At 52.0% G+C, this 16,810-nt stretch overlaps 2 long non-coding RNA genes across 4 annotated transcripts; one reads left to right on the top strand and one right to left on the bottom strand.

The window, feature by feature from the left end:
- Positions 1 to 3,199: 3,199 nt before the first annotated feature.
- LOC144365383 (uncharacterized) lies at positions 3,200 to 12,062 on the bottom strand. 2 transcript variants are annotated; one of them, XR_013423747.1, is made up of 3 exons: positions 11,925 to 12,062; positions 9,360 to 9,524; positions 3,200 to 8,315 (listed from the first exon to the last, which is right to left on the bottom strand). It is a non-coding gene; the product is annotated as an uncharacterized LOC144365383 (long non-coding RNA). The 2 variants fall into 2 exon arrangements; XR_013423746.1 differs by lacking the exon at positions 3,200 to 8,315 and adding an exon at positions 8,527 to 9,251.
- Positions 11,564 to 16,334, top strand: LOC144365384 (uncharacterized). 2 transcript variants are annotated; one of them, XR_013423749.1, is made up of 3 exons: positions 11,564 to 11,948; positions 13,207 to 13,429; positions 14,995 to 16,334. It is a non-coding gene; the product is annotated as an uncharacterized LOC144365384 (long non-coding RNA). The 2 variants fall into 2 exon arrangements; XR_013423748.1 differs by lacking the exon at positions 11,564 to 11,948 and having other exon boundaries at positions 12,927 to 13,429.
- The last annotated feature ends 476 nt before the right edge of the window (positions 16,335 to 16,810 follow it).

Raw genomic sequence — 16,810 nt, 5'->3', positions numbered from 1 at the left:
TGCTAGAGGGGGCACCTCATATCTAAACATAATGCAGGGCCCAGACCAACTTTGAGCCAACTCTGTAAACACAGAGGACCTACTGGGAATTACGCATGTGACACATCCTAATGCCTATTGAGAGCTGAGGACGGAGGGACTGAAGGTCGCTGGCCCTAGAGGAGCCCAAAGGCTATCTTCAGACTCCGCCATGCAGAGGGAATGGACGCTGCTTCTGGCCACTCGGCCTGTGCGGGCGGGGTCTGCAAATCCCAGAACAGCTGGGGCTCCAGGGCTGCTGGGTCAGGGCAGGTGCCTCACAAACCTGTCAGGACAGAGGCTGGGGTGGCGGCCCTGCAGCGCCCAGGACGTTGGGGCAGGGCCCTGTGCGCAGTGTATCCCACACCCTGGCTGCTGTGGTGGGCAGCACATGGTTTGGGCTGCTCTACCATTTACTGTCCATGAGACTCAGCTTAAGAGGCCACGGTACTCCCTGTGCCTTGCTGCAGAAGTCCAGGTTCCAAAACGTGCCAGCTCTAACCACTGTGCACTGCGCTTCGATGACTACACGTCCAACGCTAATTTTTTAAAAAATAAGATAAGCGATTAGCCTTTAATAAATAATGACATTTGACATTTATGAACATTCAAAACAGAAGTGATTCTGAAGTGCTTCATGACATCACGTTTGGGTTTTGACATAGATTAAAACAGGCCCACGTCCACAGGAGAAGCCCCTGGCTTGGCTGTGACCTCACCGAGGTTGTCTCTCTGAGGTTCCAGGTGGAGGAGGGCCGTGGAGGTCCCCAGCTGACACTTGGCCTCCCCAGCCTTCATCACCCTGTTGTTTCCTTTGGGGGCCTAACTGAGGGCCTTCAGGAGGTAGGGGACCAGCCTCCCTTCAGCTCCAGACTCCCTGCAGACATCCCTTCCACTCCCCAGGGCTGTCCCTCAGGTGTCCACTGAGAAAGCAGAGGGCCAGGGGGCGAGGGCGGTGCTGCACGGGACGTGGAAAGCGGATCTGAGGAGCCCACACGCTGCTCAGCAGTCCCTTGTTCACCGTTGGGTTCAGGATCTGGGCGTGAACTGTCACCATACGTAGCATTGCGGCAGTGCACCCCCCAGCGTGTGCCCCGCTCGTGTCCTCCCTCGCGGGCGGGCTGACTGATGCTGGCAACAGAGGACCTGGTGAAGCAGCGTGACGCCTGATGCCAGGTCCTCAAGGTGCGGTGGCTTCCGTCATGCCGTCCCAAATCACTGCTCGGGGAGCAAAAGCCGTGTCACAGGGACACTTGAGCAGCTCACCAGAGGCCAACGCCATGCAGAGCTGGGGTCTCCTGCCCACGGTGGCACTGTGAGCGTGCCAGCCAGGAGGGCGCCCCTCCTGCCTGCCACACCCTGGAAACCCACATGATACGTGACTGTTGCTGGTGTAAGCCGGGTAGCTTGGAGTCGTTTGTACACAGCAGGAGACACGAAGCCACGTGGTCTTCATCACCCCATGTTTCCTTCAGGGGCCTAGCTGAGGGCCTTAGGAGGCGGTGACCAGCAGGAAGGTGTATTACTCTGGAATGAAGAGCCCAGAGAGACCCACCGCGGAGGAGAGTTCTAAAGGAACAGCTGCATTGTTCTTGCCTTCATTTTCTTCTGATTCAACTGGATTGAATGATGGCCAGAGCCAGTGGTACCTGGAGAAAATATGGTGATGACTTTGTTGATGTCTGAGTTCATTCCCGTTGCTATAACAAAATACCAGAGACTGGGTAATTTGTCATTAGCAAAAAAACATTTTCACAGCTCTGGAGGCTGGGAAGGCCAGGATGAAGGTGCTGGCAGATTTGGTGTTTGGTAACAACGCACTCTTGGCTTTCAAAATGGTGCGCGGTGCTGTGAGCTCTGGAGGGAGGGATGGCTACGCCCTCCCACCGTGGAAGGGAGGGGAGGGGCAAAAGAGGACTGATGCTCCCGCCTGCCTCTTTGCAAGAGCCTGAACCCCATTTGTGATGGTGGAGGCTGGTGACCTCACCGGCTCCTGAAGCCTCCATCTGTTAACACCATCGCTCACGGATTTGGTTCCAACACATGAACTTTGAAGAGACATCATACTGTAGCAGAGGGGGTCACCAGAGCCAGGTGGCTTACCTGGGAGCTGAGCTCAGGGAGCAGGAGTGATGGGGCAGGGGACAATGAGACAGGGACGGAGGCAGAATCCCTCTGTGGTCGAGCTGACGCTGTGGGAGCTGTGGGGAGTGGAGCCTCTCAGAGCTGCTGCCTGGGACCCAAGGGCTGTGTTCACCGCTGGCTCTACTCCCCTAGTGCTGGGCAGAGCACCCCCAAGCTCTGGACAGGCATCCCCCAAACTTCTGCTGGGGCAGGGCTGGTCCCTGGGGCTCCTGTCCTGGGAGAAGCCTCAGGGAAGGGGAGGTATGTGGTCAGGCTTCAGGTTGACGCCACCCCAGTGGTGGCTGGAGAGCTGGCCAAGGTGATGGGATGGCCAGTCTGGTCACCCACAGGCCACCCCCCGAAGGCTGCTGCGAAGCTCGTCCTAAAGAATGGTCTGTTGTCTAATAGACCCACGGGCCTCCTCACAGGAGAAGGTGGACATGAGTCCTACCCTTCTACTACTCCGAGCAGCCAGAACGCATCACAGGACCCGGTCCATGTGGCCACGGGAAAGAACACTGAGGGAAAACGTGACCAGAGAATTCTCCGGTGGTGCAGGTCAGCTAGGTGATTCCAGAGCCCACTGTGGGCCTCACCTGGGCCAGCTCTGGCTGTTGACGAGATGTCCTTTGATGCTATGCCCAGGCGCAGTGGGAACAGCACTGTGGTCATGTTGGACATGTTGGACAGCCTTGGACGGAGGTGTGGTGGCCCCTGCCATTTGTGCACCACCACAGGCTGAACAATGGCTCCAAAGACATTCAGTGACCTTAAATGGCAAGGGATTAAGGACTTGGGGATGGGGCAGATTACTCTGGACTGTCTGGGTGGGCACTAAATGTGATCGCTTTTTAAAAATTTATTTATTCTAATTTGCTATACATGACAGCAGAATGCATTTCAATTCATGTTCCACATATAGAGCACAATTTTTCATGTCTCTGGTTGTACACAAAGTAGAGTCACACCATTCATGTCTTCATACATGAACTTGGGGTAATGATGTCCATCTCATTCCACCATCTTCCCTACCCCCTGCCTTCTCCCTCCCTCCCCCTTTTCCTATCTAGAGTTCCTCCATTCCTCCCCACCAACCCCATTATGGATCAGCATCTTACATCAGAGAAAACATTTGGCATTTTGTTTTTTGGGAGGGGCTAACTTCACTTAGCATAATATTCTCCAATTCCATCCATTTACTGAAAATGCCATGGTTTTATCCTCTTTTACTGCTGATTAATACTCCATTGTGTATATGTACCACATTTTCTTTATCCATTCATCTACTGAAGGGCATCTAGGTTGGTTCCACAGTTTAGATATTGTGAATTGTGCTGCTATAAACATTGATGTGGCTGTGTCCCTGTAGTATGCTGTTTTTAAAGTCCTTTCGGTATAAACCGAGGAGTGGGATAACTGATAGAATGCAGGGTAACATCTCTATGTTTTTGTATTTGCTAAGAGTCGTTTTGTGGCATAATATATGGTCTATTTTAGAGGAGAATCCATGTGCTGCTGAGAAGTGAATTCATTTGTTGAAGGATGAAATACTCTATATATGTCTGTTAAGGCTAAGTTATTGATCGTATTATTGAGTTCTATAGTTTCTTTGTTTAGCCTTACTTAGGAAAATCTATCCAGTGTTGAAAGAGGTGTGTTAACGTCACCCAGAATTATTGTGTTGTGGCCTATTTGACTCTTGAACCTGAGAAGGGTTTGTTTGATGAACATAGCTGTTCCATTTGGGGGGGCATATGTATTTATGATTGCTATGTCTTGTTGCTGTGTGGTTCCCTTGAGTAGTAGGAAATGTCCTTCTTTATCTCTTTTGATTAACTTTGGCTTGAAGTCTACTTATTTGATATGAGGATGGACACCCCTGCTTCTTTCCGCCGTCCAACATTTCACCTGCTCTTTCCCAACCTTTCACCTTCAGTCTGTGGATGTTTTTTTGTATGAGAAGAGTCTCTTGGAGGAAGCATATTGTTGGATTTTTTAAAAAAATCCAATCTGCCAGTCTATGTCTTTTTTTTTTTAAACAATATCTTTATTTTATTTTTAAGTGGTGCTGAGGATTGAACCCAGTGCCTCTCAGGTGCTAAGCGAGCACTCTACCACTTGAGCCACAACCCCAGCTCCAAGTCTATGTCTTTTGATTGGTGAGTTTAGGCCATTAACATTCAGGATTATTATTGAGATATGATTTGTATTCTTAGCCCTACTTGTTTATATTTGGAATTTAACTTGACTTGGTTTCTCTTTGGTTAGTATTTCCTGTACTGTAACACCTCCCTTTGATGATTTTCATTATATTTTTAAAGATATATTTCCCTTTTTAAATTTGTTTTTACTTGTAGATGGACACAATATCTTTATTTTAATTAATTTATTTATTTTTATGTGATGCTGAAGATCAAACCCAGGGCTTCACACGTGCAAGCAAGCACTCTACCACTGAGCCACAACCCCAGCCCTCGTTGTTGTTTTTTGTTTCCTCCTCATGGAATAATTTGATGAGGATGTTCTGTAGTGCTGGCTTTCTAGTTGTAAATTCCTTTAACTTTTGTTTATCATGGAAGGTTTTTATTTCATCATCAAATATAAAGCTTAATTTTGCTGGATATAAGATTCTTGGTTGGTGTCCATTTTCTTTCAGAGCTTGATGTATATTGTTCCAGGATCTTCTAGCTTTCAGGGTCTGGGTTGAAAAATCTGCAGATAACCTAATTGATTTCCCCCTATACGTAATCTGATTCCTTTCTCTTGTGGCTTTTAAAATTTTCTTTTTATTCTGTATGCTAGGCATTTTTTCATTATCATGTGCCTTGGTGTAGTTCTGTTGTGATATTGTACATTTGGCATCCTGGAAACCTCTTGTATTTGATTTTCCCATTCATTCTTCATGTTTGGAAATTTTTCTGATATTATTTCATTGAGATAATTCACAGATGGTTCATTCCTTTGGTTTGGAACTCTATGCCTTCCTCTATCCCGATAATTTTAAAATTTGCTCTCTCTCTCTCTCTCTATATATATATATATCTATACACACACACACACACACACACACACACACACACACACACACATGCACATATATTTGTAGGTGGACCGGATACCTTTATTTTTTATTTATTTATATGTGGTGCTGAGGATCAAACCCAGCACCTCACACACACTAGGTGGGCGCTCTACTGCTGAGCTGCAAGCCCAGGCCCCAAATTTGGTCTTTTTATGTTATTCCATAATTCTTGAATGTTCTGCTCATGGTTCCTTACCATCTTCACTGTGCAGTCAACATTCTTTTCAAGATTATATATTTTGTCTTCATTGTCTGAGGTCCTGTCTTCCAAGTGATGCTTTCTATTGAGCTTTTAGTTGTTTTTTTTGTTTGTTTGTTTCTTTTATTTTCTATTTTATTTATTTATTTTATATGACAGCGGAATACATTACCATTCTTATTACACATATAGAGCACAATTTTTCATATCTCTGGTTTTGTACACAGTATATTCACACCAATTTGTGTCTTCATGTACTTTGGATAATCATGTCCATCACATTCCACCATCATTTATAACTCCTTCATTTCAAGGATTCTTTTTTTTTCCCAGAACGTCTATCTCCTTATTAAAGAAATGTTTTGCTTCCTGTACTTGGTCATGTAGCTCTTTGTTGAAATGATCTTTTGCTGCTGTACTTGCTCTCTTACATCACCCTCTAGTTCACAGAAGATTTTAATTCATACATCTGAACTCCCTCTCTGTCCTTTCTCGGCTGGGCTGGCCATGGGTTCTAATCACGTACTTACTCTCCTGGTTTGTTGGGGCACTTTCTTCCCTTGTTTCTCCACGTTGATCACGTGTCTCCCCTTCAGCTCTGCGAATCCGAGGCATTACGGTTTTACCCTATAGACTTGTAGTGCCCCTGCAGGTTTCCAGTGCCTCTCTTTTAAGGGGAAGAGCAATGTAGACAGATTCCCATACAGACAATGTACAACCTTAAACCAGATGGCTGCGATGAGACATTTACAGTTTGTCACAGTAGACAGAAATGGTGAGTTCAGTTATCTTCTACAATATAACAGCAGGTTTGCAAAAGGGTCCACAGTTTCTGATGGTGACAAAGAACCAGGGGTGAGGTGTAGGATGAGATGCGGAGGGGGAAGAAGGGGAGGACACCGAGCCATAGGTCTTAGAAAGTGTGAAAGAGGAATCTAAAGAAGTTGGTTAGTAGCAGGAGAAGAGAGAGGAAGTGATTTTGGGGAGACAAGTTTAAGTGGGAAGACAGTAGGGTACAAAAACCAAACAAACCTAAATATTAAGTAAAAAAATGAAAAACAAGAGATAAAAGAACACAATATACCGTGCAGACGTCCCAGTCCTCAGTAGCCTACTTCATGAGAAGCACTTGGTTTCACAAATGTTGGGGATGTGAGGGCAGAAGGAGAGAGAGAAGGAAAAAAGGGAAAAAAAATCTCGAAGGAAGATAGAAGGGTAGTTTTGGTTGGAGGTCAGTGTCTTTCCTGCCTCTCTTCTCAGGCGATAGGTGGGGTTTCGGTGTTTGCTGGTGTCTCCACCCTCAGGATGCTGGAGGTTATTAGGGCAGGAGGGTTGCTCTTGGGGGCAGAGCTCCTGGAAGTTTGGTATGGCACTTGCCGGTTCCTGATGGCAGACTGCACCCAAGGGCCTCCTTTGGAGCCCCCTGGTGGGATGTGGGTGCCTGGTCTCATCTCCTTATATCGCTGGTAGACCTTGCAATTCCTGGTCTCTAACTTAGTATCTAAGCTCTATCTCCCTCACCCCCTCCCTTTCTACTTCCCAATCAGGAACCTCTCTCCGGAGGTCTTGTGGGCTGCGCTCTGGGGCTACACATCTGTCTAGAGAGCTGGGTTGTATTGGGCAGTTCAGGACCCAGTTTTGCCACCCAGTTTGGCAAGCTGAGGACTGGCTGTGCAGCCACAGGCACTGTGCCGGGTAGAGGGGGGAATTGGGGACCTCTGGTGCCTTAATATCGTTTCTAAGCCCCGGCCATGTTCCAAGCTGGGAGTCGCCAGTGACGAAGGTGTCCCCAGATGGAGGCTCTGCTTTCAGTGATGGGGTGTCGACCTGGTGGGGCTGGGCGGTGTCCTTGAGCAGCGTGTTGGGAGATACAGCTCTGTGGCGTGCAGTATTGTGGCTGGCAGCTGTCACCAGACTCAGTGCAGTGACCCCAGGTGCAGGATACCACGTGTAGTGGACTGTGGCAGTGGTTATAGTGCCCCACCATGTAGGCGACCGGGGGAGCCCCACATTGGTAGATGGGGGTCCGCACGGGAGTGGCAGCCAGAGTTCCTGAACATGGGCTGTGGCCAGGAGTCCTGGGTGGGTGCTGATGCCAGGGATCCTACTCGGGCACCTGGAGGACCTGTGTGAACGACTGGCCTGGAGTCCTGAGCTGACACCGGGGCCGGGAGACCTGCCCGCGCAGCCGTGATTCCTGCGTGGGAGCAGCTGTGGGGGTCCTCTAATCACTCACAGAGAAACAGCATTGCCACGACTTGAACCCCAGATCCCCGAGTGACACAGAATGCAGCTCCCTGCAGCTACCCTCTGGGATCAGCCTCAGGGCGCTCTGAAGAGGGAGGTGGGGAAGCACACAGCAGAGGCTGAAGCACAAGTGCACTGCGGGCTAGGGACACGGAAGGCAGGGAGCAGCTCTAGAAGCTGCATAAGGCTAGGAAACGGTTCTCCCCTCGAGGCCCAGGGCCTGCGTCGCCCTGCTGACTCCCTGCTTTGACCAGGGACCCAGAGCCGCAGGGGACCTCGTGTGTGGGCGGGGACCAATCAGAGGTGTCCTTGGCTGCTCTCACCTTGACCTAGTGGGAGACTCTGGGGGGGGGGTGGGAGCTTAAACCACACAAGTTGGCCTCTCGCCATTCTGGAGGCTGGAAGTCCAAGATCAAGGTGGCAGCTGATGGGATTCCTGGTGAGGTTGCTTCTGGGGTTGCAGATGCTTCCTTCTTACCTGTCCTTAGGTGGTAGAGACCGGAGGAGCTGTCCGGCTTCCCTTCCATCCTCAGGACCTCATTTAACTTGAATTCTTCCTCACTCCAAATACAGCCATGTTGGGGGCTGGGGCTTCAGTGTTGTACAGGGACACGATCCAGCCCACAGAACTACCTTTCACCTCTCCTGAGGAATGAGAAGTGAGGAATCTGCTCATTCGTTCTAGCCACATTTATTAAGTACCTGCTGTATGCAAAATGTTGGAGAGCAGTGCAGATACATCTACTGAACCTCTGCCTTCCAACCTCTGGGTTAGATAAAATTTTCCATCCATCTCTTCCTCTTCTCCTCTCCCCTCCCTCCCTCCCTCCCTCTCTCCCTCTTTCTCCTGCTCCCCCTCCCTCTCCCTCTTTCTTTTCCAAGTGGTTCTGGGAATTAAACCCAGGGCTCTGCACACAATAGGCAAGTGCTCTCTCACTGAGTTACATCCCCAGCACTTTTAAAAAATTTTTTGACACAGAGTCTTACTAAATTGCTGAGGCCAGCCTCGAACTTGTAATCCTCCTGTCTCAGCTTCCTGAGTGGCTGGGATTTCAGGCATGCGCCACAACACTCAGCCATTCTTATTTCTTAAAGCAATCATAGAAAAGTAATTGTCTAAGGGCCCGCATTGCACACAAAGCTGTGTATGAATGCTGAAACAGTCTGTACATTTTCCAAAAAAAAAAAAATTAAAAAAAAATATATATACACATTAGGTGGAAAATGTCCACTGACAGCTGCATTTTCATACACAAAATAAATCCTACCAGGGCTCCCTGTAGGCTGTCGGGGCAACCGTAGACAGCCTTGGTTTCTGGGTGCTGCCTCCCCTTTGTCTCACTATACTGGCCCTCAGACCTGCCAGCAGTCCCTTTGCCAAAGTCCTTCCAGACAGTCACTTGCACACGCTCTCTGTTTCCTGCTGGGACTGTGCAGACACAAGTTGGCAAGGAGCCCAGGAGAGCAAGGGCTTGTCTTGAGTCCACGAAGAAGTCTTAGGCAGGGTCAAGGGAAGGACGGGGAAGCAGGCTGGTGATCAGGGACAGAAAGCCCTCAGGCAGGTGGGGTTCAGGCCTCACCCTGGAGGAGTGCAGTAAGATTAAAATGAGTCTGTGTCCCTGTCCCAGTCATAAAAGCCTCAGGATCTCTAGAGCAGTGTCCCGGGCCCAGCAAGGGGGCTCCTCTTACCCTGGCACCTGGGCTTCCACTCCGTCCCTGCCCCGGCCTCTGACCTTGGGCTGTATTGGGTCAGGGGCCTTGTGTGGGGACCTCCGGCTCTTGCCAAAGCGCCATTATTCATTCTTGTTGCTTCTTCCTGTCTGTGTGCCTTCCCAGCAGATTTTTTTTTTTAACCTTGAAAAGAAATTGATTTCAGCTGCTGCAGACCTCCCAACTGGCTTCCTGCATCAACTCGAGAAGTGGAGCTGCGGCTGCTGCCCACTCCAGCTCCTTCAGGCCATGTGCCTCTGCCACGGCTTCAGCCTCCCGAGGCCCCCACCCGCATCAGCATCCCAGATCTGACCCTGCTGAATGTGGAACACTGAAGCCCATCCCATCACCACCCCCAAATCTGCCTGAAGCCCCCGTGTTGGGGAGCCAGTTATGGGGAGCAGTGGACAGGTGGGGGCAGGCCTCTGAGGCACAGGGAGCAGGTGCCAGGCATGCACTCAGCCCTGCGGAGATTTCAGTTCCCCTTCCACCTGGAGCGTGTGCGGGCAGCAGCGTAGCCCATCCTGGAGGCTGGGCGGGAGGTGGGCAAGGGCAGGTCTTGCAGTCACGTGGGGAATTACGGGTGGAGGCTTCTCTGAGGTTACCTGGTACAGTTCCATTTGGGGCCCAGGTCCCAACTCCAAAACCCACATTCTCAGCACAGGAAGATGCTGGAGAGCCCAAGTCAGGCCAGGTCAGGAGGCTGCCCAGGCCACAGGCAGCAGGGCCAGGGATTCAATTATTCCAGGGCAGGAGTGATGGACAGTTGAGGCTCTGTCCCTTTGGATCTGTTCATCTGCCCTTTAACGGGGCCTGGAGCATCATTTTAGCCATTTTTGGGAAATTGGATTTTTCTGGAAAAGAACAAGGAGGCTTCTGAAAAGGGAAGCAAACTTGGTGGGTCCAGGGGGCTGTGGGAGCAAAAGGAGGAAGGCTTTTGCAAAGTGCCTTTTATCGATCAGCATCTGGCCTTGGACCCTGCACTCCTTGTGAGGGACTGTGAACACAGCCCCCACTGCTTCTCCTGACGTGGTCAGGAGCTGGGTGCAGCAGTGAGCAGGGGCAGGCAGATCCAGTCTGCTCCAGGAGGCAGAGAAGCTCACGGCTGTCACATTGTCCCAGACATGTGGGCTTCACCAGCACCCTGAGAGGTGGGCATTATCTCTACTTTCCAAGTAACAAACATGTTTCAGAGAACTAAGCTTTTCTGAGTCTCGGGGGCCCTCAGTGTTCTAGTGATCTACTGTTGCACACAAACTGCCCAAAGCTCAGTGACTTAGAGCATTTTACCAACCACTTTATCCTCCTCCCAAATCTGCAGGTGGAGCAGGACTTGGGGAGGATGTTTGCCCGTGCTCGGTGGCATCTGCTCCGGTGCCTATGGGAACTGAGGGTTCACCTCCCAGTCTGCTCTCACTGGGAGCTCAGCAGCCTGGACCCAAAAGCCAGTGCTCCAAGGGCAGAGAGCTTCCCTGTGCAAGACCAGACCCAGAGACAAGGGCCACATCATGTCCCCCACTCTCTGCTGATCAAGCAGCCTCAGGCTGGCCTCTCCATGAAAGGCCAAAGAACTTGTGGCCATTTTTCACTGGCCAGTGGCAGGACCAAACTTGGAGACTGGATCCTCCTGAGGCCCTTAAGCCTGCACAGGCCCATGGGGAAGACAAGTGAGGAAAGCATGACCCCAGGATGGCCCCACCCAGCTGGCTGAACCTCTCATGAGTGCTCACACAAACAGGGGACACGACAGGGGTCTGCTGGCCCCAGAGCTCAACATGGTTCTTTCCTCTGGGAACTCCTTATCCCTGGCTGGTCCACATGGTTGCAGGGACCTGCTGTGCGCTCACCCGTCTCTTCCCAGCCACAGTCCAAGGACCTGGTCTGGGTGGCATCTGCCCAAGCTGGGCCAGGGGTTTCCTCCCCTGAGACTTTCACACAGGCACTGGGAGTTGCCAGGGACACAGCTTCTGCCAGGGGAGAAAGGCCATCTTCAGGGAGCGAGTGGAGGAAGGCCCCAGGCTGAGGAGCACACAGCAGAGCCAGGGATGGGTTCCAGGGCTTTCCGTGACCTGCTTCTGGTTTCCCAGGGACTAGAGGCATGGCCACCCTCACAGGGGAACCCTGGGCCCTCTCGCCTTGTCCTCTGCAGGTGTCTGTCTCTGGTCACCAAGGGAGGCCTGACTGAGGAGCCGTTTCCTGCAGCCTGAAGAGTCCTGAGCCTTCGAGGCTATCTCCTGGAGAGTGCTGGCCTCCTTGGTGGCCTTCCTGGCTCCCAGCAGTCCCCTCCAGTCCTCTCCCACCGAAGGACCCTGTTTCTCCCTTGTGTTCAGACTACCAGCTTCTCCTGAAGCCCGTGCCTGCCTGACCACCCTCCTCCTGCGCTCTCCCCAGGGCAACGCTTCTGAGTGACTTGCCCTCTTCCCGCCCGGCCTCCTCTGTTGGCAGCAGCGCAGTTCCTGCCGGGCAGCTCCCCCCTCCTTTTCCCCTGGACAATCCCCGGTGTCCACCTACGCCTCCTGGCTAGGAAGCCCCAGCAGCTCCTACCAAGACTAAGGCAAGGTGGTGAGGGTATGGTCCTCCAGAATCTCCTGGGTTCGACTTCCAGCTGTGCCACTCGGGCTGGGTGACCGTGGGCTGGCTCCTACTCTGTGCCTCAGGGAGGGGGACTGTCCTGCCTGCCTCACCCTGCTGCGGGGAGGAATAGCGAGTTAGGAACGAGGCGGTCGCGCGCGCCCCCTACTGGTCGGTTCCCGCCACTGCCGGAGGCTGCGGGCGGAGGGAGGGCGGAGGTAGGTGGGCAGGTGCGCTCCGACCTGCCCTTGGCTGGCCGTGGGCCCCAGCTCACAGGAAAGAATGGGACTCTGGGGCCTGCTCCGCCAGTCACCGCGGGAAGTAGAAGGGCCGTGATCTGGCGTCAGGGCCATCTTCCTAGTCGTGTCCTTCCAACACAGTGCGGGCCCCACTGTCACCAACCCAGGTCCCTCTGTCGCCTCTTTCTCCAGCCAGCTTTGGTCCCCAAGGTCTCCACCTTTCGAGGGCCCTAGATTGCAGACGTTGCAGACCTTGGAGCCTGAGCCAGGGAGGGGCAGAGATAAGTGAGGTGCTGTCTTGCTTCTGGTGACCAAGTCAGTGCACACACAGGTGGCTTAATAACTGCTTGATGGATGAAAACATGACTAAATAAGTGGACTCAGAAACCCTGGTCTCATTGGCACTTTATTTATTTTTTGGTACTCGGGATGAAACCTGGAGTTCCTCTTTTGAGAAGTGTCCTGCTAAGTTGCCCGGCTGGACTGGACACTGTGACCCTGAGTCTCCCTGGTTACAGGCATGGGGCACTGCAACTAGGCAATTGGGAAACTCTTACTCATCCTTCAAACTTGGTTCAGGGTCACCTCTTCCAAGGGAAAAAACCTCCTCCAAACCCTTTTAAGGTCCCCTAGCACATTCCACCTTAGGGCAGAGGGAGATCCTCTTACCGACTGCAGGGGGATGCTGGGGTGGGAACAGACAGGTGGAGTCAGCAGTGGGAGGGAGGAGGGGGAAACTGCACTAGGAAGGCTTCCTGGAGGAGAAGGCATTGGAGACCTGTCTCAAAACTAAATAAATAAATAAATAAAAGAGCTGAAGATGTGGCTGAATGGTTACGCACCTCTTGGTTCAATCCCTGCTACCAAAAACAAAAAAATCCATCTCAGGATTTTTACTGAGTCTGTGAGACCAGGCTGTGCCAGCTCTCTCTGAGCCTTTGTCACTAGGGCAGGTGCATATTGTCCTCAAGTCTTCTCCTTTCGGTGCCTGTGTGCTTTGCCATGTGTCTTTGCAGCTCCATTAAACTTTGCAACAACCACTCCGGCCCTGGCGTCCTCGTGGACTTGTGACTTGCTCTGACCCACAGAACATCCGCAGCCACGACATGAGCAAAGACTTTTGACGTGTGTGTGTGTGTGGCTGGGCTCGTCCTCTGTGCCTCTGCCTCACTGGAAAAGACGTGTCCCAGCCAGCTCGATGGCCTCAGGAAGATGGGAATCCAGAGCCACCTCAACACTGTAAGTCTCCTGACCTGGGGACATGGCCTCAGGAAGATGGGAGTCCAGCGCTGAGCTGCCTGGGCTGGTGACCCTGCCACACTTCAGGTCTATGAACAAGAACAAACGAGGTTATTTGAGCCACGGGTACCTACCAAGTTCTTAAGCAACGTGTGGTGGTGACGCGACCCAGGACGCCACCCATAAATCTGTGGCCTCTGAGGTCCCTCCTAGTTCCAAATCCCAGAGCCGTGACCCTGTTCTGTGTGAAGCAGACCCTGAGAGCTGTAACCTAGCCAGTGGATCAATCCATTTGATAGATTAATAATTTGAATGTATTACTGAGTGGAGATGATGGGCAGGTGGGGCATGGCTGGAGGAATTCTAGGGATTATAATGTTACAGGATTGTAATGCCCTTAGGGATTGTCTTTTGTCCCTGCCCACCCCCTTCCTGACTGCCATGAGCTGAGCTGTTCTCCTCCACCACACCCTTCTGCCATGATGTTCTGCCTCATCTTGGGCCCAGAGGGATGGGGTTGGCCAACTGATCTTCTGAAACTGTGAGCCCAGAGAAACTTTTCCTCCCCAAGTTGTTTTTGTCAGGTATTTTGGTCTCACTGGTGAAAAGCTGACTATGCAGCCCTCCTCCCACAATTGGGGGGTTTTTGGAGCCGCCCTGTGGAGGTGCAGTTCCGAGGCCTACATTTCTCCCTCTAAAACGTCCCATTCAGTGGCTTCTAGGAATTCAGAGTTGTGCCACCACCACCATGATCCATCCTGGAACATTTTCATGGCACTAGAAAGAAACCCTGTACCTCTTAGTGGTCACCCCACAATTCCCCATCACCCTCCACCCGAGGGTGCGGATCTGCTCTGTGGCTCTGTGGACTTGCCCGCCTGGACAGGGTCTAGGAATGGAACAGGCAGGTTGGCTTCTTTCACTTAGCGTGGTGTGCTGCTGAGCTCATGCCGGATATCAGGACTTCATTCCTTTTCATTGCAAATAGCACCCTGTTGCACGGACAGTTCATCCATCCTCGCTCAGTGCAAGCTCTTCATGGTGATGTGGTGTCATTTCTCTGGGGCAGATACCTCTGTGTGGGGTGGCAGGGTCACCTAGGATGCGACGTTTAACTGAGGAACTACCACACTGCTTTCAAAGGGCTGCCCCACTTTCCATTCCCACCAGCCGTGGAAGAGGGCTCCTTGTCTACTTATCTGTCTCTTATCTGTCTCTTTCACTTTTATTCCACTGAGCTATTTATCTACCTTTCCTCTGTCCCACACAATCCTGCTTCTTGCAGATTTGTAGTAAGTTTTGGAATGGGGAAGTGTGGATTTTCCAACTTTATTCTGTTCCCCTCCCCTTAGGATTTTTCTGGCTATTCTGGTTCCCTGGGGTTTCTGTGAGAATTTTAGTTTCAGCTGGTCAGTTTCTGTAGGGAGGTCAGTGGGGTTTCCACGGGGACTGCACAGACCTGTAGATCAATGGGGGAGGGTAGTGCCACCTCAACTCTGTAAGTCCCCTGACCTGGGGACACGGCAAGATTGGTTTTTAAGATGGTTTCATTTATTTTTGTGTAGATGGAAGTTGCAGTTGGTGGAAAATTCCAAAGGAAGTACAGTGGGCGGCAAGGGAAAGTGAGGACTTGACTGTACTGTGGTGACAGATGCACACAAGCAAGAAAACCCGCACATGCCCCGGCCTCGGGTGGCCAAGGGTGCACCTATGCATGCTGCTCTGCATGTGGTTTTTCCCAGAACAGCTGCAGAGACGGTGTTGGGCAGCGTGGGGCTCTGCCTGTGTCGCTGGGACGGGTCACTGATGTGCCCTCTCTCTGCCAGCTGGAGCCTGGAGCTCTTACCTGGAGCACTGGGTCTACTGGGTTTCACTTTGCCTGTGCCTGCTGGGAGTTCACAACTCCCTGGTTGCCCCGAGCCAAAGGTGGAGCAAGGGGGAGATGGCCTTCCTCAGCTGGAGCGCTGCTGACAGGGCTGTCCTCCTGCCACTTCACCTATCAGCACAGCTGCTAAGGCCCTGGCCCTGCGGGCCACTCCACCCTGCCCCCTGCGTGAGCCCTCCCCTTGGGAATGCTGCAGGAACCCCACCCAAGACGGCAACCTGGAGCTGTTCTCGGCAGTCTGTAAAGAGCTTGCCGCGTTTGGTGGCTGCACAGCATCCCCTGAGTTCTGTCATCTTGACTGGCATTCGTCATCTTTTCATGAATAGCCTCCTCCACCTGCCACCTCCGCCATTTCCCGCACGTGTTATGGAGACATACCTAGATGGCAGGGTCAGATGTTGCTACACTACCCTCCTTGGAGACTGCAGCGGTCAGCACTCCCAGCAGCCCGAGAGATGCTGCAGGACTGGGAGCAGCCTGGCCACTTCCCCTGGAGTCCGCTAGAGGGCGCCCACGCCATCCTCAAAGGCCCAGATTTTCTGAGTTTGGAGGAATGCCCATGGTTTTCTCACGAGGAGACTGAGGCATGGGGAGGAGAAGGGTCACCTTGCACTCTCCATGCTGGTGACATGAAGCGCAGGCCACGACCTCTGCAGTCTCTCCTGGCCTTCACCAGCTGTGTCTCACCTGCTGTGCCCTTCATCTGGGCCAAAGGCCCCGCCCCGTCCTGGCCCATGGCCTGCTGACCGTGGGAAGTACAGGTGAGCGAGGGATTGAAAGAAGGAATGAGTGCACAGAAGAGTGGCCACAGTGCTGTCATCGCTCTGCTGTGATGAAATAAAGCCAAGGTCAAGAGCCAGAGAATCTTCCTGCCACCTGGGGCACCTGCCTGCAGGGTCTGGGGGCTCAGTGGCCCTGGCCTATCCCCTTCTTTCTTCCTGACTTGGCTTGGTATTTTTAATTTGCCATTTAATGTCATTCTGAGTAAAGGGAAATTAAAAAGTTAAACCATTATTTGAATTATAATGTCCATCTCCACACTGTGTGATGCCGGTTTTAAATACCAAGCATTTCGTTTGCCTGCCCACTCACCAGAAAGACAGTTTGTGCTACCAGGTTCGCACACGCAGATGTATTTCCATCTTATCAGAACAGTGGAGGCTGCACACACCTAACCCTGCTGTTTTGGTGGTTTTGGTGTGTCCCCCTGGCACTGTGGGTTCACAGGAATCCTGGGCTCCCGGGGCTTGGAGAATGCTGTATGTGAACCGGTGGGCAGGGAACCAGAGGCCTGTGTACCACAGGGCTCTCCTCCCTTTACATTTCCTACAGTGCCCAGCAGATGTCACTCACAAAACACAAGTTCAAAGGTGAAATTCATATAGTTCATGGTGGACAGACCAGGGATCACTAAAGATGGGCTCGTCCACGGAGTAGGCAGGTGAGATGGCATTCATTGCACACCAGGGAACAGAGCCCGCCCAGGTGTCTGGGAG

The sequence above is a fragment of the Ictidomys tridecemlineatus genome, chromosome 7 (assembly GCF_052094955.1).
Source record: "Ictidomys tridecemlineatus isolate mIctTri1 chromosome 7, mIctTri1.hap1, whole genome shotgun sequence".
In the NCBI taxonomy this organism is placed as follows: Eukaryota; Metazoa; Chordata; class Mammalia; order Rodentia; family Sciuridae; genus Ictidomys; species Ictidomys tridecemlineatus.
This window is presented reverse-complemented; position numbering and strand designations above follow the sequence as displayed.